The 21122-nt window shown below is 47.9% G+C and overlaps 1 protein-coding gene across 2 annotated transcripts in view; it reads left to right on the top strand.

The window, feature by feature from the left end:
• Positions 1-21122, top strand: part of CPAMD8 (C3 and PZP like alpha-2-macroglobulin domain containing 8) — a 1208079-nt gene that overhangs the window by 452622 nt on the left and 734335 nt on the right. The window lies entirely within an intron of this gene.

Genomic DNA, 21122 nt, shown 5'->3' with positions numbered 1-21122 from the left:
TTTGCAAGGCCCTGCACCTTCTAGAAAGACTTGGAGTGAACTGCAGCAAAGGTGCAATTGCCTAACATTCAGGGAGGGATATGCAAGTTCAATGACACTTGATTTACCACCCTAAGCCAAGAATAGGGGTCATCAAACCACTGCCCAAGATAATGTCAGCTGTAGGGTTGCTTTTGTTATGTTGGGTTTTTGAGGATAATACAGTTTTTAACTCCACAAAGCAGATTGCAGAAAGAGAGAGAGAGAGAGAGAGATAGAGAAAAAGAGAGAGAAAGAGATTAATCCTTTGGAGGGTCCAGTTTATGGCAAGGACAATGTGTACTCTAATATGTACGATGCCTGCTCTTGTGGTTGGTGCACTATTAGGGATTTCATTGTGATATCCATGATGATGACAGTCATTTACCCCCTGCTAAAAAAAAGGCCCTCGCTACAGCGGAACCAGAGAACTTTCACCCCATATCTCTCCTGCCGTGGGTATCCAAGATCTCGGAGGCCTACATTAATTCCATCTTGACAGGATTTTTGGAAGACAACAACATTCTAGACCTCTTTCAGAAATGGCTTTCACCTGGGTCACAGCACGGAGTCTGCACTCCTAGCTGTGACCGAACATCTGAGGGTAGCACTAGATGTGGGACGCACTTCAGCACTGATATTATTAGAGATCAGTGCTGCGTTTAACACGGTTTTCCACCCGATCCTGCTGCAAAGGTTGCAGGAGGCGGGCATTGTGGGCTCTGCCCTGAATTGGTTCATCTCTTTTCTCTCTGAGAGGACCTTCCAGGTGACGGCCCCCCCTTTTCCTTCCATGATCCATACTATTAAACAAGGGGTGCCATCGGGTTCAGCTCTGAGCCCAATGCTCTTCAATTTGTATGCCCAACCGTTAGCAGCTGTGGCCAGGAGCAGAGGGCTTACAGCAGTATCATACGCAGATGATACACAGTTGATAGTAGCACTCTTTGACGATTCCGTGCAGGACGCTCTCAAGTTTCGGAGTGATCTTGCAGCTATCGCTGAGTGGATGACTGCCAACTGCCTCCAGCTTAACGCCAGCAAGTCTGAGGTTTTGCTGGTAGGAAGAGACTCAGAGCTGTGGAGCGAACACTGATGGCCCGCTTCCCTGGACTGTGTACCCGCCCCCAAACAGGTTGTAAAAAATGTAGGTGTCTAGGTTGACTCGGCCCTTAGCTTCCAAGTCCAGACTAAGAAAGTGGCAGGGACCTGTTTTGGCATATTGCGGGGGCTTAAACCTCTGCTGTTTTTTTTCCGAACCATTCATTAGGCAGGTTATCATTCAGGCCTCCATTTTGTCCAGATTGGATTACGCTAGCTCGCTCTAGTTGGGGACTAAAAAGACAGAAATCCTGAGATTGCAGAGGGTTCAAAATGCGGCTGCCAGAACTCTCCTTTGACTCCCTAGAACCTGCTGTATTACTAGTGCCATTCGCCGACTACACTGGCTGCTGGTGACCATATGTGTAGAGTTAAGTCCCTCTGCATTGCTTTTAAATTTTGAATTTCTCCTCTCCTGGCATCCTGGCCAACTTCCTCTCACCTTATACACCCACTCGCCAACTCCGCTCCATGGGTCAACATCTGGCAGTAGTTCCTCTGGTGTGGAGGGTGCGTGCTAGTGGGCGCTCCTTCCGTAAACAGGCAGCCAAACTCTGGAACTCTCTTCCAATACATATCCGCAGCACGAATAATTACCTGCTATTTCGTAAGGCTATGAAAACACACCTCTTCCCTCCGCTATAGGCCCTGCTCTCTGCTTGTAGCCTCCTAATTTCTGCTATCAGCGCTGGGACGCCCCTTTGCCGGGGCAGCTGTGCGCTTTATAAAATATTATTACATAACACTATAATATAACATAACATGTCCCCTGGCCATCTGTACTGCTATACTCCAAAATTAATAACCATGTTGCTCCCTTTTGGCCTCTTCATTCACCAAAAGCATCAAAGAGCAGCAGGCAGGATTTATTTCAGGTGGTGGTAGGGGTTTGCGTTTCACATGCAGTAAGGCATAGTAAATACAACTCAATAAGCTGAATAGTAATACACAGAAACATTAATTAAAACTGTTTAAATTAGGAGAATCACACAAACAAACTAAAATTGCTAGCAACCTCTGGTGTTGTTATCCACAGAGTTCAGACAATTACAACTTCCCCGAAGATTCATGGAGATCTTGAGAGAGGCTAGAAAACCAACAAGAATTATACCATCAAGTGGAACAGGTATCTTCATTGGTTTAACATGAAAGGACAGATAAAAAGCAGGACAAAAGACACAACAATTGTCAAATATCTAACAGACCTTTAAGACAAAAACCTTTCCTACACCTTATTAAAAGTACACATGTCGGTCATAGTGGCATACACAAGGGGTACCATAGAAGAAGTTTCTTTTACACTCCAGTGTCCACACCAACATGGAACTTAAATATGGTGCTAGCTCAGCTATTTAAGCCATTGTTCAAACCGCTGACTAAGGCAGAATTCAAATATTTAACACTCAAGACAGCATTTCTGTAAGAAAGTGCCCTCTTTTTGCATGGTTGACCCCCCCCCCTCTTTTTCCTAACTGCTTATGTACTTTGACTGAGTGTGCCCTGGGTTCCTGCCAAAGAGGTACCCAGGGCATCTGTTCTTTTCCTAAAACGGCATTAAAAACCAAACCCAATTGGCACTCTTTGGCCACAGGTCAGTCCCTTGTGAAGGATACCACAGGTACCAAAGAGTGCATCCTTGACCCTGGGGGAACCCTGGTTCTAACCCCAGAACACCAACTCCCACAAACTTGTGCTTACCTGTAAAACGATAACTTAATTTCCTACCAAGGGATTGCATTGACTGCTTTTTCCTAAAAATTGTTCCAAGTGTGGAGTTGGTTTTGTATGAGAACTTGAAAAACAGCAAATGAATAAAAACTGCTTTAGTTACCTTTTGTCTAGGAAACGTCCCAGTGCGATAGTTTCTTACCTGTAACTCCAGTTCTGTGGTAGGGGTATCTCTGTTATAGTCATAATCTAGCGAATAGTCCCGCCCATGTGCGTGGACCCCGGAGCAATCAAAAATAATCTCTTAAGCTGTCTTCATTGCAGTCCTTCATAGACACTTAAGAGAAAATTAAAGACAATAATGCAGCCTGTACCTACAAGGCTACACTGTCCAGTACTTTAACTAGAAATGCCAAGGATATTGCAACAATAACACATTCAACACAGTCTGTCAAGTTTCCCTACTAGAGAAACGTTCCTCCCCTCACCAAGTCCTTGAAATGATAGAGAGGAAGGAATGGACAGACAAGCCTCCATAGGCTGCCATTATGTGTCTGGAAAAGGGATACCGTGCCATTAAGGAACTCTCTAGAGACCCTCGGTATCCCAGCATGCACAGCCCACTCCTTTTACTTTCAGTTCTTTTTGAAGGTGCATAAAGCAAGGCCTGCAGCATACATCACAGTACCATTTTCTCTACCGGGGAGGAGGGCGGCGCTTATGACTATAACAGAGATACCCCTACTACAGAACTGTGGTTACAGGTAAGAAACTACTCCTTCTGTAGTTGGGGATCTCTGTCTATAGTCATAATCTAGTGAATAGAATGGCAAGCCCATCCAAAAAACAACCCGGCGGTGGAGAAAAATTAGACAACACCACAATTGTGCGAACAGATTCCGCAGCGAAGCCTGCCCAACCTGAGCATCTGCTCTGGCATCAGAATCCAGACAGTAATGCTTAGCAAAGGTGTGGGCCGACTTCCAAGTGGCCGCCCTGCAGATCTCTGCAATGGGAAAATTTTGAAGCAAAGCTGTTGTAGCTGCTTTGCCCCTGGTGGAATGAGCCTTAGGCTTACCCCCTAAGGTCTTATTCGCTTTCTGATAACAGAGCTGGATACACGACACAATCAACCTAGAGATGGACTGTTTCGAAGTAGCCAGACCAGTCCTAACCGACCCATAGTTGACAAACAATTGGTCGGACCTACGAATACCCTTGGTCTTATCCAGATAGAATGTCAACACCCTTCTGACATCCAGGGAATGAAGAAACCGTTCTGCTGGAGTGGAAGGATTCTGGAAAAATGTTGGCAAAGTTATAGTCTGATTAACATGAAAATCAGAAATCACCTTGGGAAGGAACTTAGGGTGAGTACGCATAACAACCTTAATAGCATGAAATACAGTATAAGGTTCCTGGCATCACAATGCCTGAATTTCACTCACCCTGCAGGCCGATGTAATGGCCATGAGGAACGCCGCATTCCAAGACAGGTGCTGCAGTGAAGACTTATGAATAGGCTCGAAAGGTTCCTTTATCTGCCTGGACAGCCCCACATTCAGTTCCCACGAAGGCGAAGGAAGACAAATAGGAGGGAACAACTTCTTCAACCCTTCCAAAAAATCCTTAATCACAGGAATCTGGAAGAAGGATGGCTGCGAAGGGCATTTCCTGTAAGCAGTCAATGCAGCCAGGTGAACCTTAATGGAATGGAAATTAAGGGCAGACTGAGCTAGATGCAGAAGGTAAGGAAGGATAACATCCTCCTTGCAGGTCGTCGGATCATAGTTCTTAGACATGCACCAGATGCAGAATCTCTTCCACTTGTAAGCATAAGAGGTCCTAGTAGTCGGCCTCTTAGCCTCCTTCAATATGTCCATGCAATCCTCAGGAAGATTCAAGTGGCCATATTGCACTATCTCAGGAGCAATGCCGCCAAACTCAATGATGAGAGGTTGGGGTGCACCATCTGCCCCCGAATTTCGTGTGAAGGTCGGGCCGACACGGCAGCCGCCGATGAGGAAGGATCGACCGGTGAAGCAGGTCCGTGAACCACCACTGCCTGGGCCATTCCGGAGCAATGAGGATCATCCGCGCCCAGGACCGGGCCAGCTTGATGAGCACCGCCGGAATCAGGGGAATGGGTGGAAAAGCGTACAGAAAGCTGTTCGACCAGCTGATCCATAACGCGTTCCCCAGAGTCCCCGGCTGGTAATACCTAGAGGCGAAGTCGCGGCATTTGCTGTTTTCGGCGGTGGCAAACAGATCCACTTCTGGAGTGCCCCACATGGCGAAGATGTCGTCGAGCACCTCGTTGTTTATGACCCACTCGTGGTTTTCGTGAAGCCACCTGCTGAGGGTGTCCGCCTGAACATTCTACACACAGGCAGATGCGTTGCCGTTATCGTCAGTCCTCTGGCTAACAGCCAGTGCTAGATCGCCTGCGCTTCCTGTGACAGTGCGCGCGATTTCGAACCCCCCTGCTTGTTAAGGTAATACATCGTGGACGTATTGTCCGTCTGCACAAGCAAGGAGTTGGCCTGGAAGGCTCGGGTGAAAGGCTTTCAGCGCCAAGTGAACAGCTCTGAGTTCCAGGAAATTGATGTGATACGTGGACTCCGCCGGATACCACGTTCCCTGGATCTGTAGATGGTCTGAATGCGCTCCCCAGCCCAAGAGAGACGCATCCGTCACGATAGTCTGAGTCGGGATGTCCTTGTGGAAAGGAACCCCTCTGAGGAGATTCTCTGCCGAGCACCACCATCTCAGGGACTGTTGGGCGTGAAGAGACAACTGGATCCAATCATCCCAACACCCTTTCCTCTGGTCCCACTGGTCCTCCAAACATTCCTGTAGCGGCCTCATGTGTAGGCGCGCTTGCGGAGTGAGGAAGATACAAGAGGCCATCGATCCCAGTAGAGAAGACACTGTCCTCACTGTTGTAGATGGAGCAGCTATGAGAGCCTGAGCCTTCCGAAGGATGGATAAGCGTCTCTCCTCCGAAGGAGACACGCTTGCCGACAGCGTATTGATGGAGCCTTCCAAGTACTGCAGGCACTGTACAGGAATTAGGATGGATTTATGTGCAACCCCAGTCGGTTCAGCAGGACGGCCGTCCTGTTGAAGTGCAATTGCGCTTCCTGGAGGGTGGAGGGTTTGATCAACCAATCGTCCAGGTACGGGTAGACAAACACCTTGTTCTTTCTCAGGTGCGCTGCCACCACAGCCATGCATTTCGAAAAAGTCCTGGGTGCAGACTTCAGTCCAAACGGTAGTACGGTGTACTGATAGTGATTGGTGCCGACGAGGAAGCGCAGTAACTTCCGATGTTTCCGTGCAATGGGCACATGGAAGTACGCATCTTGCAGATCTATCGCGCATAGCCAGTCTCCTCTCTGCAGCTGAGGATAAATCTGGTGCAAAGACAGCATGCAAAACTTTTCCCTGCGAATCCACTTGTTTGCTTGTCATAAATCCAGAATGGGTCTGAACTCGTTCTTGTCCTTCTTCTAAACTAGAAAGAAGCGTGAGTAAAGACCCTTTCCTCTTTGAGACAGAGGGACGTCTTCTATCGCCCTTTTTCTTAACAGGGTATTGGCCTTCGCCTGGAGCTCGCGCAGTTGGAACTGCGAGCCAACCAGTGGAATCGCTGGAGGCGGGCTGAGAAAACGAAGACTGTATCCATTGCAAACAATATTCAGCACCCACTTGTCCTGAGTAATGTTTCTCCACTCTGCCAGGTAATGTTGGATGCTTCCCTCCACCGGAGTGGGTAACGGATGAAGGGGAAGTAGCACCTCAGGGCCTAGACCCAGCCAGGCCTTTGGTCACGGAGGAAGACTGCTGACCACCTCGGCCCCTCTGACGCTTTTAGAACGGTCTCAGCTGGAACTGCTGCTGCTGCTGTGGCTGTCCAGCCTGTCGACCTTGCCCTCTGGAACGGGCGGAAGGTCTTTTTCTGTTCCTTAGGCTTTTCCAACCCGACAGCCGTCAGGGTTTCCGCCTCCACCTTCATGCGGGCCATCTCGTCGTCTGCATGTTTCCCGAAGAGGGGCTCGCCCGAGAAGGGTAGGTTGGCAACTCTCTGCTGCGCCTCGGGCTTCAAGGATGTGAGACGCAACCAGGCGTGGCGCCTCAGGTTGACCCCATGGCAGTACCCGTGGGCTGCCAAGAGGGAGGAATCCGCAGCCGAGCTTATCACCTGGTTGGAGACCAGCAGTCCTTCAGCAACGATCTCTTGGAAATCTTCCCTTTTCTTCCGGCGAAGGTGTTCGAGAACTGTTGGAGGGACTCCCACAGAGCCCAATCGTAGCGTCCCAACAGTGCTGACGCACTCGCGGCCTTTATTGATGTGGAGGCCGTCCCGCAAACCGTCCTGCCTGCCAAATCCATCCAGCGGCTCTCCTTATCAGGAGGCACTGTCTATGACAGGGTGGTGGCGTGCTGTTTTCCTGCTGCTGTCACAATTACAGAGTCCGGCGCCAGATCCAAACGAAGAAACGCTGGGTCTGAGTCAGGAGCCCTACATTTCTTCTGCAGCCTGGAAGGTGCCGATCTCGTAGCCGCAGGGGTGAGGACTAGCTCAATGGCAGGTTCCACCAGCCCTGGCACCAAGGTCAGCAAAGGGCGAGATAACTGCTTCTTGTGCAGAGTTTCGAAAATGACGGAAGTCGATGGTCCGGGCACAGTGAGGGTGATGCCCAACTTAGTCGCCCCTCGCAGCAACACGTCCTGGAAGGAGACTATGTTGTCTACTGGAGACACCCTCGTCCGAGCGGAGTCCGACAGAGTAGGTGAGTAATCCCTGGCACTGGATTACTCCGTGTGGCGGGACCTTGACCGGTCCCTCCTGTGGCGCCGATTGGATCTCGTAGAAGAGCGACGGCGACTCCTGGATCTATCCCTCCGTCTGGAGCGAGATCTCGACCTCCGCGGCTTCGGACGGTCTACTGGTCGTAGAGGATGGAGCTGTGGAGGCCGAAACGGGAGCCTAGGTTGTGGTGGCCCCGTAGGCGGCGTCGGGAGATGTGGCACCAAGACAGACCTCGGCAGAGGTGGTGGTGGAGAAGGCGGAGAATGAGAAGGAGGAGAAGGTGGTGGAGGAGGCGTCGGATTATGCGGTGGAGGGTCCTTGGGTAATGGAGGAGGTGTAGGTGACCTGCGAGTGCTCAAAGCTCGGCGCCTCTTCCAGTCTCCTTCTTTTCTTCGCCTGACCTGAAGAGGAAGATCTCGAGGCCGTACCCCTGGTAGAGGAGCGACGGCACCGCTGCGACCGTGGACACCGAGTACTCCGTCCTGGCTTTGGAACGCCTCCTGGATGACGATGCTTTCCTCCTCGACGCTGAGCGCCTTTTCGACGTCGATGATCGGCGTCTCGACGTCGATGATCGGCGTCTCGACGTCGATGATCGTCTTCTCGACGTCGATGATGGTCTTCTTGACGTCGATGATCTTCTCGACATCGAACGGCGGTGTCGCCTCGACGTCGATGATCTTCTCGACGTCGAACGGCGGTGTCGCCTCGACGACAAGCACCAGCGCCTTCTTGAACCCTCTCGACGTTGATGGTAGCTCGACGACGAAGCAGTCCTCAACGTCGACCTCGTAGGAGGCCTCGACTTCAATCCCCTCGACGTCGAACATCGACGTCGCTGCGACCCAGAGCCCTGGGGAGAAGGGGAGCAGACCGTGGTCATTCCTCTCGACGCCGACGTCGAGGCTATCGACGCCGACGGAGACCGGTGGTGTTTTCTGTCCTTCTCCTTACTGGGGAGCCCCCCAGAGGCCGAAGCACGGGCAGAGGAAGAGGCCCCATCATGCCCAGACCCACCTTGAGGTTGCTGCTTTCTGTGCTCCAGTCCTTGGAGCCTCATCTTCTGTCTGTCCTTCAGGGTCCTCCTGGAGAACTGCTGGCAGATCTCACAAGTCTCAGGGACATGAGCAAGTCAAGTCAAGTCAAGTCATAACATTTATATAGCGCACTACATACCCAGAGGGTTTCAAGGCGCTTAGGGAGGGGAGGTGGATTATTTGTCAAAAATCCACGTTTTAAGCTGCTTTCTGAACGCTAGGTGATTCTGGGTGAGGCGGAGGTAAGAGGGGAGTGAGTTCCATGTTTTGGCAGCAAGGTATGAGAAGGATCTGCCTCCCATGGTGGACTTGTTGATGCGAGGTACAGTGGCGAAGGCTTGGCTGGAAGAGCGAAGTTGGCGGGAGGGGGTGTAGAAGGACAGTCGAGAGTTGAGGCAATCTGGTCCGATGTCGTAGAGTGATTTGTGTGCGTGGGTAAGCAGTCGGAAGGTGATCCTCTTATTGACGGGTAACCAGTGGAGGTCTTTAAGGTGACCAGAGATGTGTTCGTTGCGTGGGATGTCTAATATGAGCCTGGCTGAGGCGTTTTGGATTCGTTGTAGTTTCTTCTGGAGTTTAGCGGTGGTACCTGCGTAGAGGGTGTTTCCGTAGTCCAGTCGGCTCGTGACTAGAGCGTGGGTGACTGTTTTCCTTGTTTCGGAGGGGATCCAGCGAAATGTTTTTCTGAGCATGCGAAGAATGTTGAAGCAGGAAGAGGATACGGCGCTGACTTGTCTGTTCATTGAGAGTGAAGAATCCAGTATGACGCCTAGGTTCCGTGCGTGGTCTGTCGGGATGGGTGCTTTTCCAAGGGCTTCCGGCCACCAAGAGTCGTCCCATGCAGAGGGGGATTTACCTAAGATGAGGACTTCTGTTTTGTCTGAATTCAGTTTCAGACGGCTTTGTTTCATCCATTCGGCGACTTCTTTCATTCCTTCGTGTAGGTTAGTTTTAGCGGTGCTGGGGTCCTTGGTGAGAGATAGGATCAGTTGAGTGTCATCCGCGTAAGAGATGATGTTGAGGTTGTATTGGCGGGCGATGGCCGCGAGGGGGCTCATGTATACGTTGAAGAGGGTGGGACTGAGTGAGGATCCTTGTGGTACGCCGCAGATGATTTCAGAGGCCTCGGACTTGAATGGTGGGAGGCGGACTCTCTGGGTTCTTCCGGTGAGGAACGAGGTGATCCATTCCAGTGCCTTTCCTTGGATTCCGATGTTTCTGAGGCGTTGTAAAAGGGTGCTGTGGCAGACTGTGTCGAAGGCTGCAGAGAGGTCGAGGAGGATGAGGGCGACTGTGTCTCCATTGTCCAGTAGAGTTCGAATGTCGTCTGTTGCTGCGATGAGGGCGGTCTCAGTGCTGTGTTTGGCTCGGAAGCCAGATTGTGAGGGGTCGAGTGATTTGTTGGCTTCGAGGAAGGCGGCGAGCTGTTTGTTGACAGCCTTCTCGATGACTTTGGCCGGGAATGGAAGAAGCGAGATGGGGCGGTAGTTTTTGAGTTCGGTGGGGTCTGCTGTTGGTTTTTTCAGGAGGGCGGTGAGTTCAGCGTGTTTCCAATCTTCTGGGAAGGTAGCGGAGTTGAAGGAGCAGTTGATGACGTCTCGGAGGTGCGGAGCTATGACGGAGTCTGCTTTGTTGAAGATGTGGTGGGGGCATGGGTCTGTGGGGGATCCAGAGTGGATGGAATTCATCAGGCGGATGGTGTCCTCAGTGGAGATTGGGTTCCAGGCGTTAAGGGTGTTGATGGGGGGAAGATGGTCAGCTGGTGGTAGGGTGGGTTGGCTTCCGGGTTGGTTGTCAAAGCTGTTGTGGATGTCAGCAATCTTGTTGTGGAAAAAAGAGGCTAGGGAATCGCAGAGGGTTTGAGAGGGGGTGATGTCGTTGGAGTTGGTCGAGGGGTTGGAAAATTCCTTGACGATGTTGAAAAGTTCCTTGCTGTTGTGGGCGTTGTCGTCAAGTCGATCTTTGAATGCTGTTTTCTTGGCTTTTCGGATCAGTTGGTGGTGAGTACGGATGGCGCTTTTGAAGGCGTCCTTGTTGCTGGTGGATGGGTCTTTTTTCCAGGCCTTTTCAAGGGAGCGGCACAGTTTCTTGGATTTCTTGAGGTCGTCGTTGAACCATGAAGCCTTTTTGATGCCAAGTTTGTGTTGACGTTTTTTCAGTGGTGCTAAGGTGTCGGCGGTGTTGGATAACCAAAGGGTGAGGTTGGAGGCGGCTTCGTTGGCGTTAGAAGAGGGGGCTGGGGAGGTTTGAAGGAGTGATGTGGAGATCTGCTCTGTGGTGATTTTGTTCCAGTTTCTTTGTAGAGTTGGTTGGAGGTGGATGATGGGTTTCGGCTTGTTGTAGGTGAAGTGAACGCAGCTGTGGTCAGTCCAGAGGAGATCTGTAGTGTGGCTGAAGGAGACATGGTTGCTGGAGGTGAAGATGGGGTCGAGAGTGTGACCTGCGATGTGGGTGGGGGAAGTGACCAGTTGTTTAAGTCCGAGGTTGGCGAGGTTGTCTAAGAGGGTGGCGGTGTTGCGGTCGTTGATCTTTTCAAGGTGGAAGTTGAGGTCTCCCAGAAGGATGTAGTCTTTGGAGGGGAGCGCGTGTGGGGTGATGAAGTCTGTGATGTCTTCACTGAATTTTGCGCGTGGCCCTGGTGGTCTGTAGAGGAGGGTGCCTCTGAGTGTGGTCTTGGGGTCGATGTGGATCTGGAAGTGAAGGTGTTCGGAGTTGGCGAGGTTGGCATCAGAGCTGGTTGAGATGCGGATTGTTTTCTTATGGACGATAGCGATTCCACCTCCTGTATGGTCGGTGCGGTTCTTGCGTGTGATCTTATAGTCATCAGGGATAGCGATGGCGATGTCAGGGGCGGAGGAAGCGTTCATCCATGTTTCCGTTAGGAAGGCGACGTCTGGAGAGATGGTGTCTAGTAGGTTCCATAGGTCAATGGCGTGTCTGTGGACCGATCGGGTGTTGAGAAGGATGCATTGTAGGTGGTTGGGGTCGGGAATCTGTGGTGTGGTCGTAGCGGGGATGTTGTCGGTGCCGCTGAATTTGCAGGAATAACAGGAGAAAGGGCCATGGGTGTGTCCGGGAGCGGCTTGGACGCAGGTGGGGGCGCGGCCGGGGTTCAGGGCTAGGAGGGTGGCGGCATCGTAGGTAATGCGGGGGGACTGGGCAGCGCGAGGGGCAGGGGGTATGGCGCTGGGCGCGGTCCCGGCGCGGACGGGCGTAGACGGGCTTACCTTTGGCGCACCTTCGGCGCGAACTGGGCGCGGTCGCTGCGCGTGAACGCTGCGCGCGGAAGCAACTGTCATAAATGGATGGTGGAGGGGGAGGGGCGAGGGAGGGTCCGATGGGAGGCGGGTGCGTGGTGGAGGGGGCGGGCTCAGGGCAAGACAACAACAACAGCACAGCAAATGGCGGCTGCAACGCGAGGGCAGACCGGGTTGGGGGAGATGCGGAGGTAATTGGCAAAAGTATATTTTAACAGAACACACAGTGAACAAATACAATAACAATTGAGCGCACAAGCAGGCAGGCAGGCACGTTAAAGCGCTAAGTGAGGCCAGCAGCGCTATGCAGGCTAGCGTGCAGATACAGTGGAGCAAGCAGCTTCAGGCGATAGGAAAGCTCACCAGCGTAGAGCACACGATATCAGGCAGCTTTGAGAAGGAGGCAGCGAGGGCAGAAGGGAGCGACCGTTCCCAACGTAGTTGAGGCGGTCACAGCGCTAGAGTGGACAGGGGTGAGCCAATACTCTAAGTGGGAGGGAGGGTCCGATGGGAGGCGGGTGCGTGGTGGAGGGGGCGGGCTCAGGGCAAGACAACAACAACAGCACAGCAAATGGCGGCTGCAACGCGAGGGCAGACCGGGTTGGGGGAGATGCGGAGGTAATTGGCAAAAGTATATTTTAACAGAACACACAGTGAACAAATACAATAACAATTGAGCGCACAAGCAGGCAGGCAGGCACGTTAAAGCGCTAAGTGAGGCCAGCAGCGCTATGCAGGCTAGCGTGCAGATACAGTGGAGCAAGCAGCTTCAGGCACACTCAGGACATTTATCAAATAAGGTAGGCATATTTGATAAAAATTCGACCAAAAGCCCCAGAAAACTCCAGCAAAGTGAAGAAGAAGCAAAAATACGTCGAGTGAACACACTCTTAACACTTTAAAGTGCCACAAATTACACAAAACACCCAAAAAGGTAAAGCTCAATGCTCCAGGGTCCTGCTAGCAGGAGCCGCAAAAAAGAACTGAAAGTAAAAGGAGTGGGCTGTGCATGCTGGGATACCGAGGGTCTCTAGACAGTTCCTTAAAGGCACGGTATCCCTTTTCCAGACACATAATGGCAGCCTATGGAGGCTTGTCTGTCCAACCTTCCTCTCTATCATTTCAAGGACTTGGTGAGGGGAGGAAAGTTTCTCTAGTAGGGAAACTTGACAGACTGTGTTGAATGTGTTATTGATGTAATATCCTTGGCATTTCTATTGAAGTACTGGACAGTGTAGCCTTGTAGGTACAGGCTGCATTATTGTCTTTAATTTTCTCTTAAGTGTCTATGCAGGACTGCAATGAAGACAGCTTAAGAGATTATTTTTGATTGCGCCGGGGTCCACGCACATGGGCGGGACTATTCGCTAGATTATGACTATACACAGAGATCCCCTACTACAGAACTAGGCATATCACACTGAGTAGAAAAAGTAATCTGAAAAGTATTCAAAAGTAATCTAACAGTAATTTCCACTGTATTCAAGAGTATTACAAACCTGTAACAAAGTCATTTTCATTCAGCTTGCTTGTATTGTTCAACTCGCCTTGAAAAGTATCACTTACACTTACCTGTGCCAGGCTTGCTTGGTTCAAGAAAATAAATATAACTAAATAATATTATTTATACAAACAAATTGGTCTGAGTTCAGTCTTTGAGTGTGTGACATCATTTTCTGCCTGAGTGTGTACAACAAATGCTTAACCCCTTCGATGCTCATGACGAGCTCAGCTCGTCATAAGGTATACTTCTCGTATGCTCATGACGAGCTGAGCTCGTCATGACCACACCCATTTACATTAGGGCCCAGCCAGCACAGGAGGGGAATCTTGCACGCAGCGATGGTGTTAACAATACCCTCTGATAAAGCCTTACTGCTCGCTCACACTACTAGAAATAGAGAATAAGGTCCTATCAATATTTACCTCTGCCTACCTTTGGGTTTCCACTGGACTCTGTGCACACTATACCTAATTTTGGTATAGTATATACAGAGCCAGCTTCCTACACTTTCTCATTGCCATCACTTCCCAGCCTAGGGTCAGTGAGTTACATCCACTCACAATACAAGAACCATACCTACAGATACATGAGGACGAAGTGGTCACACGGATGATGCTTCAGTTTCTCTGTAGTCATTTCCCACTTCCACATCAGCCAGGCTTTCCAACTAAGACTCTTTTCTCCAGCAACCAAAAACTATTGCAGAAGAGCTCTACACACATTAGAAACAAGAGAGTGATCATATATTACCTGTAAGAAGCAAGATAAATCAGGAAAGGGAGCTATTTTTTTTATTTCCCTTGCAACAGGAACAAAGGGGACTACAGGAAGGTGGATATTGCAAAACAAGTCACAGATGTTATAAGATAGCATGGGTGGCCTCTGGGAAAAAAAGAAAGCACTTCTCAAAGAGAAGAGGTGCCACACTGGCAATTTTATTCATCTGGTATGTTATGTTTATCTGCTATTGATTAAGATCTGCTTGGACCTTACATTTATTAAGTATCATCTGCCTGTATACACAGTTTTTAATGATACATGACTTTCTTGTATAAACTTAGACTGCTCTATCACAATGCTTTGACAGAGTCTGGTGCTAAAAGGGGGTCTTTGGTTATATGATTTGAGTACAACTTGATTGTGGCTCCCAGACTGCAGTGAAATACTACATGGGTTGTTCCAAATAATACATCTGACTGCCCTTGGAATGCAAATTAAAGGACTCACAGCAGGCAAAAAGTGTATGGACACATCGGAGATTTGTGGGGCAGATAAAGTGCAGGATTGCAGGAAAGATTTGTGGGCAAGTGTTCAGATCAGGATTATAACACAGGAGCTTTGGGTACCTTACACAAAGGTTTGTATGATGTGCCTGAAGGTGCTTGGGAATAGTTATTGCAAAGAAATATCTTAAAATGACTTTTCTTTAAACAGCCGGGTTCTTCTTGGGAGTTCCCATTTAAGATACAGGAAAAAAGTGCCTGGTTATTTATATGTTCCCATCTGGTCTCTATTTGCCTTCGCATTAAGATCTAATTTTGCTTCATAACAATCCTCAAACCCACATAGCATTACTAAATCAAATGGTTTCACACTAAAACCTCCTTTTTATCAAAGGCTTGGCGTCTCCAATTCCCCTAGCTTTCCAATACTAGGACGTATAATGACTTAATACTCTTGAAATTCCTAGTCAAGCCTGGGTGTTCCTTCGACCCTCCCATTCCCAGTGGAAGCATCAAAACCAAATCCCTGCAGCAGAATGATCTAATCACATCCAAATTGGCTTGAGTTGCATACTGTAAGGGGGAGGGGCAGGATCTAATTTATGGGCTCTTACCCATCTAATCCACAACAGTGGCACATAAAGGGATATGATATCACATTGAAGAAGCTAGTAAGCTTAAATTTCCATTCATGCTCCTTAAAGCAGATCCTGTGTGCTCATGCAGCTCTGTGTTTAGAGGGAGATTTGTGGCTGTTTTTATTCTAAATAAAATGAATCTTTGTGTATGTGTATGTATTACAGAGATGCATATGCTCCTCTGTTGTCAAGCTTGATACCTCACTTCATAGGGAAATGCAGTTATACATTTTGGTCGCCAATCCGAGGCAAATCTGTGGCATACAGCCTTCTAAAATGAAACATTTCAACTTGCCAAATGTTGTGCACATTAGTTAAAAGAATCAAAAGGTGGGGAGCATTCTGAATAAAAAATATATTACATTTTGTTTTTGAATAGCTAATATTTAAAACAATAAAGGCTATATTGGTGACTGGTATATTGGTACAGTGTTTTTTTTCTAAAAAAGAATCCAATTGAAACTCCCGATCGAGGTCTATCATATTGAGAATGTGTAGTGCATGCCACCTGTTCACAGTCATCAGCTGCAAGCTTGATCCCATAACCAACGCCTCATTGTCGAAACATCCAAGAACATGAATATTTAAACACTCATCAACACCAAAGCATTCCTCTTCTCCAAAACGGTACAAACGACTATCTCTGTCATTTTTAGACTCTCCATCAGCATACTGCCTCAAATTCACTCCTCAATCAGCAGGAAGAGTGGTAAAATATCACAAGAGACAAATGAGTACTGAATATTGTGAAAAAATGATATTCTACAGGGTTCGGAACTCCTCCAGCCATACCGTCAAACAAGTCTTCTCAATTCTTTTTTTTAAATTTTTTAAATTTTTTTTTTATTAGAGATAAGGCAGTTAAAATTACAGAATCAGTACATATCCGGATAAATAGATACAATATATATTATAAAATGTAAAAAAGAATTTCATAATATGCAGTACATTAATCAGAGCTTTACAAAAGTTAATAACATTCAGTCAAAATTCTTAAAAAGAGAACAAAGGAGCCAAATCCCCACAAATCTCATGTATCAGGGTTTCTCAAGATCTTAACCGGTGCCCAAATATTCCTACCAAACTCCTGCTTCTTTCTACCCTTTAATTCATAAAGGCAGGCTTCCAGATTGTGGATACCCAGCAGCCTAGACATCCACATCTGAAATGTGGGGGCGTTGGAATCTTTCCACCCAGCAGAGATTAGCATACGGAGTACTGCTGCGGCAATAAATAACAATGCTTGTGCGTGTTTCCCAACCTTAAGTTTAGAGTGCACTCCTAAAAGAACCAGTGTGGGGGATAGGTTGATATTGTTACCTAGCAGCCCCCTCAGAAAGGTTGTTATCTCACCACAGATTGGGGCCAGACTAGAGCAGCCGTAAAACGTATGTATCAAATCTGCTGGGCCTGTGTTACATCTTGGGCACTTATCGTCTTCCCTTAACCCCCACCCAAACAGCTTTGCAGGGGTGTAATAAAGGTTAAACACCGTCTTGTAATGTTGGGCCCTTAAGTTTGAGGCTCAAAATACTTTACTGCTTAAAAGTAAGGCCAGATCTATATCTACGTCTGGGTCCCCTAACTTACGTGACCAAGCCACCTCAGTTTTATCCAGATCATCTGGGAACCCGGACACCAGAAAATTATAGATCGTACCAATCTTCCTTCCCCCTCTTTTTATATACTCAATCAGTTGGCAGTTTGGTGTCATCACTAGTTTTGGTCTTATTGCTGAGATAGTTTGAATGACTTGCCAGTATAGCAGCCAGTGATTCCCAGGGATCCCAAACTTCCGCTGTATTTCGATAAAGCTATATATATTCTCTCCCAACATGACATCACCCAAACATCTTATCCCTTGTGCCCTCCAAATTAAACTATTCTCGTTCTGTCCAAGATGGGTGAATAGACATGATTTCCACAGATCAGTATTAGCATTTATTTTCGGGATTCCAAGAATTTTACCTATGGATTTCCACGTCCACCAAACCCCTTTGATGATCCTATATCTCGTCCTGTTGTAGAATCTCCGTTCCACTTCACACTGTAATAACCCATACGCTTTTCTACCTAGCAATAGCTCATAGATGGAGGGAGGATCTTGATATTCATTATAGCCTACTGCTGGCAAGGGTTCAGATTGAATCAATATATTCATTTGTGTGAACAGGCATGCCAAATGGTAAAGTTTAAGGTTTGGAAATGACAGACCGCCCCTATCCACCGGTAAAGATAGATAGTTTATAGATCGTCTGATTTTACCGTACTGCCACACAAATCTGACAAACGTGGATTCAATTTTTCTGATCATTGTCTCCCCTATAAATAGGGGAATAGCCCTAAAAAGATATAATATTTTGGGAAACATGGTCATCTTTAGGGCATTCACCCTACCTATAAGGGATAGATGCAGGACATCAATTCTTCTAAGCTCTGTTTCAATTGAGCCCAGCAGCGGAAGATAGTTCTCCTCAACCATCTTCTCAACTGATGAATTAATCTTAACCCCAAGATACGTCGCACACTCTACATACCTATGATCACTTTTCCTAATATTCTTGGTACAGATGATCTGGGTTTTCCCCTCATTCAACTTATACCCAGAGCAATTGCCAAATTCTTTGGCCAATTGTACAATTTCCGGCATTGCTTGGTGGGGGTCCACAGTGGTTATAGCCAGATCATCTGCATAAGCCAATAATTTGGTTGTGAATCCATTGACCACCACTGGGCTTATTTGTCCTGAGGCCAGGATTCTTTGTATAAGGGGGTCTATATACATAAAGAATAGAATTGGAGAGCAGGGGCACCCCTGACGCGTCCCTCTCTTGATTATTATTTTATCAGATTGAAGCCCCATGACTGAGACCCTAGCCACTGGGTTACAATACATGGCTTTAATTGCCCTCAAAAAATTGTTACCGAACCCTCTGCCTCCCAATATACCCCAGAGATAATCCCAGACCACGCGGTCGAAGGCTTTCTCCGCGTCGGGGAGAATCATGGCCATCTCCCCCCCCGCGGCACCCTGAGCGTCGAACAATGCTATTGCCCTTCTAATATGGTCTGTGGTGCCTCTCCCTGGCACAAACCCATGCTGCCACGGAGACACGAGATTGCCAATCATCCCCCCCCACTCTACTCGCCCAGATCTTTGAATATAGCTTTGTGTCAGCATTTATGAGCGATATGGGGCGGTATGATCCTGGTAATTCCTTGGGTTTCCCCTTCTTATGAAAGATAATGATTTTTGTCTCTTTCCATGATTCTGGTACTCTCCCTGTATATAGAATCCCATTAAATAGGTCAATCAATATAGGGGTAATCTGTTTTTCTAGGCACACATACACTTCTAGGGGTAACCCGTCAGGACCTGCGGCCTTTCCCGCGGCTAGCTCATGTAGGGCTTTCGTTACCTCGTTTATCTGTATATCTTTTTCCAATTCTTCCCGATCCTGTACAGTTACTCTGGGGCCCCTGTCTGTAAAGCCCGGCCTTGGCTCTCTGGTCTGCTCCTCCTCATCATATAATTTTTGGTAGAACCCATGAAATACTCTCGGTATCTCTTTAGGCTCTGTAAACTCTATGCCTTCGTCCTGTATACAGGGAATTATGTTTTTAGTTCTCTCCTGTCTTAACTGCAGGACTAAAGCTTTTCCTGCCTGCTCCCCTGTTTCGTACCGTTTTGCCCTTGCTGCTTGATAGCTTCTAGCCTCCTTCTCCGTAGCTATTTTCTGGAGGTTAGCTTTGGTATTGGTAATTCTTGTAAGGCTTCCGTGACCATCCTGCCCCATACTAATTTCCCTAATATGCTGTTTTTCTATCATTGCAAGTTCATCCATCAGCTTCTCTACCTCTCTCTTATCATCCCTCCTGAGCCTGGCTGAGCAGCTAATTGTTTCCCCCCTCAAAGAGGCTTTGAAGGCTTCCCAAACCATATTTCTGGATGTACTGTATCTATTGATATCAAAAAATTCCTCTGCCCATTTTCTAATGTGTTCTACAAATCTGGTATCTAACAGAAGCTTAAGCTCGAACGACCAGCTGTTTTGTTTCCTCTCCATACTTGAAATTGTACAGGTCATAATTAGTGGGTTGTGGTCGGATATTGATTTCGGGAGTTTCCTGATGCCAACCGTATTCATTTCCGAGAGGGAGATCAAGAAGTAATCTAGCTTGGTATATTTCGCATTAGGGAAAGAGAAGTAGGTGTAGCCTGGGTCTAAAGGCTCCTTTTCCCCCCAGACGTCCTTAAGCCCATGGGAATTCTTGAGGGAATCCAAGGCTCGGAATACCCTTGATTTCCTCCCAGAGTAGCCCGCCGGATCATTCCAATCCACTGATATATTAAAATCCCCACAGATTATCATGGGTGTTGGCCAGTTTGCTAACTCTCCTTCCAGAAAATCAAAAACTTCAGGGTCATCTTGATTTGACCCATAGACTACACATAGGGTGTACCCAAGGTTGAGTTCTACAATCGCCCATCTACCACCGCTATCAGATTTATGACGTTTGGCCCCCCCCAAATAAGATTTAGCCAATATAGCGACCCCCCTGATGTTTGATGTTTGTGTGGAGCAAGATAAAATTTCATTCCCCCTCAATTTCATCAGATTTTGTTTTGCCCAAGGGAGATGGGTCTCCTGTATACAAAGGATATCAATATTGTTAAATTTTACAAAGTGTTCTACATTAAGTCTTTTCCTCTGGTCGTTCAGGCCGCCTACATTAGCCGTACAAATATTAATGATAGTCGTATTTGCCATTTTTCCCATATTGTTGATCTAACATTCCCTGTCGAATCTTGATTATCATTATTTTCTGCGAATAACTACTAGCTCTGACATATTCCATTTCAAAACTCCTTATCTCCATTTTTTTTGTTTTTGCCCTTCCCACCCCTCCCCCTCCCTTTCTGTACTTCCCCACCCCCCTCTTTCCCCAACACTCCCCCTCCCTTGCTCGTGAGACGCTCAGACCTGGTCTGTGCGTGTGATGGACGCAGTATGAACAGTGAAGCCCTTTCAGAACCAATCATTTGCCATTTCTGACTCCCCTTACCCCCCTCTACATTGCATCCTACCAGCCATAATTCTCCAATTATATATCAGTGTTCAGTGTTTTTTTTTTTTCCCCCTAGAGTGTGTTTTTAAATGTCTACTGCTTCTACTTTACTTCTGCCCGACTATTACTTTATTTCCCGTGAGATTCCAGATACTCTTTGGCCTTTATTTCTGAGGAAAAATAGATTGTTCTCCCGTCGTTGATAATTTTTAGTTGGGCTGGGTTTACAAGGTAGGCCTGCATCTTCTTTTCATTGAACGGTTTTATCAGTTGTCTGAGTCGCCAGCGTCTTTCTACTGTTGTGTGGCAGAAATCAGGACGCACAAAGAAGGATACCCCATCTACATTCCTCTTAGCATCTGGTCTTGCTTTCTCTGAAATCGCCTGCCTAAGCAAAAAGTTGCTTACAAAGATAAGAATTGCTCTTGGTTTTTCATCCTCCTTCGCCCCCCTTTTGATTTTAAACGGAAAGCGGTGGGCTCGTTGAATTTCTGTGGCCCAGTCCCAGCTCGATAACTCAGGGAATGCTTGCTCAAACAGTTTAGTAACATAGGCCCTTATATCGGACCCTTCCCTTCCCTCTGGAACCCCCAGAATCCGGAGGTTATTTCGCCTGAGCCGATTTTCCATATCCTCCAGCTTTGACTGGATGTCTGTTATTTGTGAGCTCTGGGCTTCAACTTTGTTGGTTGCTGCTGCAGCCTCCGCCTCTGTTGAGACCACTCTATCTTCGAGATTGGTCATTCGATCCCCCAGGTTGATACAGACTTTGGATAGCTTCCTTACTGCA

Source organism: Lissotriton vulgaris, chromosome 12, assembly GCF_964263255.1.
Source record: "Lissotriton vulgaris chromosome 12, aLisVul1.2, whole genome shotgun sequence".
NCBI lineage: Eukaryota > Metazoa > Chordata > Amphibia > Caudata > Salamandridae > Lissotriton > Lissotriton vulgaris.
This window is presented reverse-complemented; position numbering and strand designations above follow the sequence as displayed.